The 6,942-nt window shown below is 36.1% G+C and overlaps 1 protein-coding gene across 1 annotated transcript in view; it reads left to right on the top strand.

Annotated features, from left to right (window-relative positions):
* The first annotated feature begins 2,858 nt into the window (after positions 1 to 2,858).
* Positions 2,859 to 6,942, top strand: part of trhr2 (thyrotropin releasing hormone receptor 2) — a 34,790-nt gene continuing 30,706 nt past the window's right edge. Inside the window, exon 1 of the mRNA XM_079345633.1 lies at positions 2,859 to 3,014. The gene's annotated coding sequence lies outside the window, so the exon portion shown is untranslated. The remainder of the gene's footprint in view (positions 3,015 to 6,942) is intronic.

Raw genomic sequence — 6,942 nt, 5'->3', positions numbered from 1 at the left:
GTGTAGTCTTCTGTGGCCTCACCAAACACCTTATCAATAACTATAAAATCATAAAGGTGATGTTTATTATACTGTATTATGGAAAACAACTATAGGCCTACTAAGTTAAATGAGTTGATGAACTCCAGCAACATAAATGAAATGTATCAATCTGCTCTAAGGACAAATCACCATAAATATGGTACAGAACTTTTTAGTGGACCTAACATCATCGTTTTTGGTATGGCCTGTTTTTAAGTTTGAATCTTATCTCACTAACTGAACGTTTTATGCGAGTTTGGGTAAATGCTAATTTTGACTAATGAAATAATGTTTTCCTGCAGGGTTTAGTTTTAGATCCTCTACTTTTTAACCTTTATATGTTAACTCGAGGTAATCTCATCAGGAGGCATGGTATCACTGTTGACAGTTAAGCAGATGATACACAGCTTTACATTACTGTCTCTTAATTAAGGCAGGGCCATGTGTGCCCTTTTTAACTGTAGATACTTTGATAATAACATATGGGTGGTGAAGAACCTTTTACAGCTCAACAAGGACAAAATGTAGGGTTTAGTTATGATACTTATTGTTGCTTATTGATTTATTGGTAATGTGAAAAGTGCTATATAAATTAAATGTGATTGATTGGTTGATTATATTATGCTGTGTCATGTCATCTATATTAGATCATTTTATATTGTATTTAAGCTTGATAATGCATGCAGGTTCTATTTTATTTCAAGTTTCTCCTTTTGCTGTCTTGAAATAATAGAAAAAAAACCATTGCGTCAAAGACGACAAAAAATGTATCTAATTGCTTTCTCACCTTAACTTTTACAAGTTTCTTGTTAAAAATGTTTAACTGTGTAAATTGTTATCCCTTGGATTTACTTAACTTTATGTACAGTACCTATGAGTATGTAATCTCAATCTTAAATGTTTCTCTATGTTTTCTTTTGTTTACTCGTGTCTCTGCATTATAAGATTACCAAGGCCTTTCTCTCATGTATGCTTAACATGTATCTGTGTTGTAAAATAAATATTAAGTCTTGAAGATAGTATTAAGGTTCAATTAAGGAATAGGAAATTGAAGATTGAGTTTACAGTTATCATTGTTGAAAGAGTTTAAATCCAAAAAAAACTGCAAAACACACGCACATCTCTTATTAAGGCATGCTAAAAACCCAATATGATGTAAAAAGACTTGTAAAACTATGGCTCCTAAAGATATACAGTACCTATTATTTTGCTATATGCATTTAGGAAAACAACATTTCTGTTTTGTTTTTTAAAGTTTAAACATTTTTTAACCTGTCCTATAAGGTAAATGGCCTAAATGACTAAAGAACTGAGTATTGTTATAATTATCATCATTCTAAAGTCTAGTTGTTAACTGTGAGGAAACAATAAGATGGTTTAGATTTAAAGACAATTTTAAATCATTGCACTATTGAACCATGTGCTACAGTAAAAAAAAAAATAGTACAGCAGGCAAGTTGGAGTAGCTCTGAAATCGTTTGTCTTCAATATTAAATGAATAAAAAGCATAAAGCAGAATGGTAATAAAGCACTCGGGTCCTACAATCAGAGGTTTCTCTAATTTCCCTGCAAATATGATGGAAAAAAACAACAATAAATGGTTTGATGGAACAATTATTCATTAACAATCAAATTAAGTCAACACATGATGTGGTTACATTGGCCCTCCTTTAGCATAGACAATGCCTGTTAGTTACTTTTTTGCTCATGACTTTTGAGTTTTATATCTCCTTTAAGCTCTAATTGAGCAAAGTTATTATTTCTTAACTTCGTTGAAGACCATGAAGGGAAATATGACCATAAATATGATATTTATTTATATCTTCGTCTCTTTACACATAACGCAAATGACTGAATTCCTTTTCTGGTTGCTTTCTTGCTTCTAGCCACTAGATGGCAGAAGTGACCAATGCATAGAATCCGTTCTAAAAGGTGCAGCCTCCACTTCTTGGTTGCAGCAGGGCCATCCATGTAAGGAGGACCACAATGTAATTCTTCTTTTGAAGGCCTATTTTACCAACTACACTGAAAAGTGCTATCACATATCGTAGATACTGCAACGTGAACGTAAAAACGGGGACAAGGATAAGCCTGCTTTGGTGTTCACAGAAACATGTTGAGTAATAAGTAATGATGCTGCAGTGCACTGGGCTTTATACCGATACTTAAATGTTAAATTGTACATTTTGATTTTCCAATGCTTTCAGATAACAGACTTTTTGTGCAGCAGGGAGATGCTGCACTCGGGTACCGACCCGACTGGTACCGAGTTTCAGGTGGTCAGGTGGAGCATTGGACCAATTGACATGGAATGACCCTTACACTTCTGCAATCATTTACATTTCCTACTGTGCAAGTATTTATTTGGTATCTGCTATAGGCCTATCCATTCAAATGTATTATGCTTCTACCTGTAAACAAGTCCTTCATAGCCCATCTTACCGTAACTAGAGTAACTTTTTAGCTTTTAGCTGTGTGCACTCCTGATAAGATGAGGCCAAACTGTATAATGACATCAATTCATTCTATTCTGAGTTCACCAAAGGCGGAAGAAAAACGGCATTCATTATTGAATGGTCAAGCTAAAATTGGAATTTATTCGTCTTTTGCGTCGATATCGTTGAACAAATCATAAGTCGGGTTAATGATAAAACCTGACTATTTTGTCTCATTCTGAAAAGGTATTGTGCCCTTATTTTGAAGGCACAGGTGATCGTACTCAATCGTAGCCTACGTGTGTAAGTGTGACGGAATCCAGTGAGTGTGTGTGCGCGCGCGTGTGTGTGTGTGTGCGTGCGTGTGTGTGTCCCTGCTCGCGCTGTGAGAGTATAGTGGCACAGCGCTGAGCTGAGCAGCTTGAAGAAAGCAGCACGCATCAGACCAGCTGCTGACACGGAACGTAGGCTATACGGAGGAAAATTAAAGATATTTGTATTTGTTCAGAGAAGAACGACTTTAAGGAGATATTGGAAGAAACTCAACCACAATAAAAGGTAAATTCTTATTATTTTTCTATAAAAAATAAAAAGAATAATAATAATGAGAAGTTGATCTTGTATTAAATAAGCGCGTCTCTTTCTTGCTCTGATTGACCGAATTAGCTGATTCTGAGTTATAACATCCATCCATTTAACGTTTTAATGAAATACAACAAATCGATGAGTAAAGAGAGTAAGGAATATACATATCTAATTAGATGGTTTTTTGTTTGAAAGTACCAGATCTTTGTTCTCAAAGAAAAAAGCATTTCAAATACCCTATAACATGTCGACATACATGTCGATGTAGACGTTTGACTTGTATCTTAGCTTTGTTTTTATGTGTTATTTTATTTGTATCAGACCTTTTCTTCTGTACTTTGCTGTAAAATGTATTGCAGTGTTCTATTACATTTAAAATCATGATCGCCTTTATGTGGGCTAAAGCAATTTGAACAAAGTTTCTTTAAATGAAATGTGACTTACAAATGCAATTTATAACAATAATTATAGGCTAATAATTCTTTATCATCATTGTTTTGTACATACATTGCATTATGTGCACATTTTGGCATCTTGATATGTTCCATTTTCCCTTCATTATTTTATTTTTTACATTTTGAATGTGTGTTGCTTTTGTGGTCATCTGTCTTCTTTTGTGATTTTAAGAATGCTTTTTCCTTGACATGATTATATCTCAAAGGGAACAATATCATTCTTGATAGGGTTTTCATCCAGCTCCTTTATCTTCGGAGAACGTGATTATAAATCAAATCTTTACGGGTAATTTATCTCTGTTGCAACATAGAGAAAATGTGCATATTAACAGCTATTGTTTTTAGCTGTCACCTATAAGTCACTGATGCTGCACTGCTGTTTAATGACCACTGGACTTGTTGGCCACTGTGCAGCTTAGCGCCTGTTTCTTTAAAGGGATCGTTCAGCCATTTGCATGAAGCTTTGTATCATTAGAAACATGGTAGTAGTGTTGAATGGTCATGAATCCAACCCTCATTTTGCCCTGAGACGAACACTAAACACAAAACACTACTACCATGTTTCTAATGATACACAGCTTCATGTAAATGGGTGAAGTATCCCTTTAACTTCCACCACTCTCCCTGTGTTTTTGATGACCTCAGTTTTACCTCTCAAAGATCAATTCCCATGCTCGATTTCTGTGTCTAGAGAGGAAGAACCATAGTGGGATTTTCCTAAGGCAGGAAAAAGAAATAGTGTACTTATAAGAAGCTGAAGGGCTCAATTAAGATTTGAATTGATTCACTAAATACGGATGATTTTAACATCAAGAGCTTCAGCTTGAGAGGAAACTTGCATGTCATTAAGTCAACCACTGTTTAAATTTTGAAGTAGATGAAAAAGGCTTTTCCAAAATAAGCCATGTTTGACAAGATGCTGAGATAGATGTTTGGTAATCTGATGTATATGACAAGTGGTCAGTCAATGTTACGTTATACACATTAAGTCGCTGTATAAGTAAAGTCTTTATTGAGTTCCATCCTCAGCTCTAAACCAAATCTGTCTGTAGGAAATAAAGCCTCCCATGTGGATAATAGAAGCTGATATGATACTGATTTGAAAAGAAATATCTTCTGATTAGCACTCTGAAAGCTGCTCAACATTGAATTTTGATGATGCAACAAAAGAACACCTTTTCTTAATTGCACAAGCTTTGCTGTGAACTCATTATGTCAACAAATAAGTTGTCTCTTGTCTAAAACAGATAGCTGATAGCTGCATTACTGATTAATTAATGGTAATGTAAATTGTTGACCAAGTCTTACAGTGACCGTGCTGAAAGTATTGTCTTTTATGGACTAAGAGCACTTTCTGTAATGACACCCTTCTGATCTCACCCATTGCAGTTTTTCTGCCTTAATTGTTCTCTAGCGTTGTATCTCTCTCACGTGCACACACACACACACACACACACACACACACACACACACACACACACACACACACACACACACACACACACACACACACACACACACACACACACACACACACACCTAAGTTCATAAGCACATCTAATACAGCATAACCACTCTAATGTGTGTATTAAGCTGCAGCCAAGAGACAATATCTCAGCTTGATATTTCCTGCTCATTGTATGCTTTCTTGGTAATAACAAGGTTGCTGTTGATTGTTAATTTCAATGGAAGAATTTAATTCAGTTATTGAAAAAAATCAGAGGTTGCTCAGCGAGTATCCCCCAAAGCCTTGAGTGTCAGACAGATACTAATTTTTGACATAAGCATGCTTTAGTCAGGCAGCTTAATGGTGCAGTTAGGGCAGTTGCCTCACAGCAAAGAGTTTGATTTCCTGTCGGACAGGGCCTCACTATGCAGAGTTTGCATGTTCTCCTTGTGCATAGTCCAAAAACATGCTCGTCAGGTCAATTGGTTTCTCTAAATTGCCGTTGGTGTGACTGTGAGTGTGGCTGGTTGTCTCTATTGTCAGCTCTGTTACTGACTGACATACAATCCAGGGTGTAACGCGTCTCTCGTCCAATGACAGCTGGGATTGGCTCCAGCCCCCCTGAGACCCGAACGGGAAAAAGCATTAGAGATTATAGAATGATGGATGGATGCTTTAGTCAATGCTTTACCAGTTTTAATCAACAGTCTGTTTGTAATTATAGGAAACTCTCTTTTTAGTAACAATTCATGTCCCAGCAATAACCTTGCAAACAATTAATAAATCCGTCAATCAATCTTTATTTGTATAGCGGCAATTCATTACAATTTCAAGTATTATATGATCAAGACGCTTAAAAGCAGGTAAAGGACTTTAGTCTTTGTCTATTAATATTACAAAAGAGCAGATAAAAAGAACACGCTCATTGTTATGTTACAAAAAGCAGGTAAAAGACCTTACTTATTGCTATATTACATTGACCCAGCTTAATCAGTCATAGCGTGCCATAAAAAACCTCCCCTTTGACAGACAAAACTCTTCAGCAAATCCAGGCTCATGACAGAACAACCATCGGCCAAACTGCGCTGGATTTGGAAATGGGATAGATGGGATAAGATGTAGGAAGAAGGACATGATGAGGGGGATTGGTTGCTTGGCCATCCTCACCAACATTCCTGAGGAATCAAAGAGAGTTCAGGAGCTCGCAGAGAGAGATCAATAAGAGTTTAAGATGCCAGTTCAATACCTGCGCCAGCCCTAACTATAACATTTATCAAAAAGAAAGGTTTTAAGTCTATTCTTGAAAGTACATAGTGTGTCTGCCTCCCGGACCCTGACTGGTAGACGATTCCAAAGGAGCGGTGCCTGATAGCTGAAGGCTCTACCTCCCATAGTACATTAAGAAACTGTAGGTACCACGAGCAGGCCTGCATTATTTTCTTAGATTTAAAAGATAGCTTGGTGCCTGACCATTTAGAACTTTGTAAGTGAGAAGAAAGATTTTAAATTCCAGTCTAGATTTTATAGGGAGCCAGTGATGAAAAGCAAATACGGTAGTAATGTGGTCCTTATAGTCAGTACATGATCTGCTTGATCTTAGAGATATTTCAAAGGTGAAAACAGGCTGTCCTTGATTTTTAAAAAAATATTATTATTAATTTTTCTTTATGAGAGTTAAAGGACATATCCTTATCAAATAAAACTCCTAAATTCCTAACAGTAGTACTACACTGATGCCAATAAACGCAGTTATATCTCCAGAAAAACCTCTCTGAGGTTCCTGGTCCAACCATGATAACTTCAGTCTTGTCTGAGTTAAGCAGCAAAACGCTTCTGGTCATCCATGTCCTGATGTTCTTAAGGCAAGCTTCTAGTTTACATAACTGATTGGTGTCATCAGGCTTCATTGAAACATACATCTGAGTATCATCTGAATAAAAATGAAAATGTAAGAAATGTTTCCTCATAATATTACCCATAGGAAGCATATATATATATA

This window comes from Symphodus melops, assembly GCF_947650265.1.
Source record: "Symphodus melops genome assembly, chromosome: 6".
Classification (NCBI taxonomy): Eukaryota; Metazoa; Chordata; class Actinopteri; order Labriformes; family Labridae; genus Symphodus; species Symphodus melops.
The sequence above is the reverse complement of the archived record's forward strand: the minus strand, read 5'-3'. Positions and strand labels throughout refer to the sequence as shown.